We start from the raw sequence: 1,066 nt of genomic DNA on the forward strand, positions 1-1,066 counted from the left end.
CCTGGGCAGAGCATCTCTCTTTACTCCTCTAGATCATTGCAGACACTATTTGTCCACAGGAGCTTGTCACCCTCACCCACAACAATATCAACATGACAGTCACCATCTGTTCATTTGTGGATATGTTGTCACTCTCAACGGATAGACACTCCTCCGGGTAAACGTAGGCACGGAAGGCAAAGTTCAGGATGTGTTTGGCGAACCCAGAGTCATCAATACATTTACTGGACAAAACCTGCTAACAACCAAAGAAGTGCTATGCACTAAGCCAGCGGCTAGAAGGAAATAGTAGAAGATCCTCTTCTCTACATAGGATGGAAGGTGTCAGCTAATACTATACCACCATTCTATAGGCATCAAATGGTAAAATTGACTTTGGAATTCACCAACGGGAGTACCAGGGCCCCAGACACGTGCTCTGCCAATCATCACTCACAGGTGCTAAGGCAACAGGAGAATGAGATCAGAAGGATGCTTTCAGTGAAGAATCTGAGAGCTGGTCCTTTAAAACCCATACTGATGAGCTGGGCGTTGTGGCCCACGCCTTTAATTCAGAACTCAGGAGGCAGAAGCAGGGGGGATCTCTGTGAGTTTGAGGCTAGCCTGCTCTACATAGTAAATTCCAGGACAGCCAGGGCTCTATAGAGAAACCTTATTTCAAAAAAGAAAACAAACAAAAACTCTATACTACATTTCATAATACTTATCCTACAAATAAAATACGGCATCCTATGAGAGAAACATGGAAAGTTAGACCATAAGGGTGTGAGTCTTATACAGCCATCGTTAACGTAGAAACGTAGAAGATTACTCCTGCAAGGTTATATGAGAGCACACATTATGGTTTATAATGGGAGGGAGGGGAGAAATCAGGCTAAAACATCTGGCCTTAGACTCAGACTTAACTAAGAGCCAGTTCCACCACCTGTCCTGAGAGGAGTTCCATTTTTAGTTCAACCCTCATGGTAAACACTGTCGCTGTGGTACCAACTCGACAGGCTTGTGAAGATTGAATTGACTAATGAGAGTATAACACCAGTCAGTGAGAGAAGCTGAGCAGTAGACA

Source organism: Mus caroli, unplaced genomic scaffold (assembly GCF_978045245.1).
Source record: "Mus caroli unplaced genomic scaffold, Mus_caroli_1 scaffold_7, whole genome shotgun sequence".
In the NCBI taxonomy this organism is placed as follows: Eukaryota; Metazoa; Chordata; class Mammalia; order Rodentia; family Muridae; genus Mus; species Mus caroli.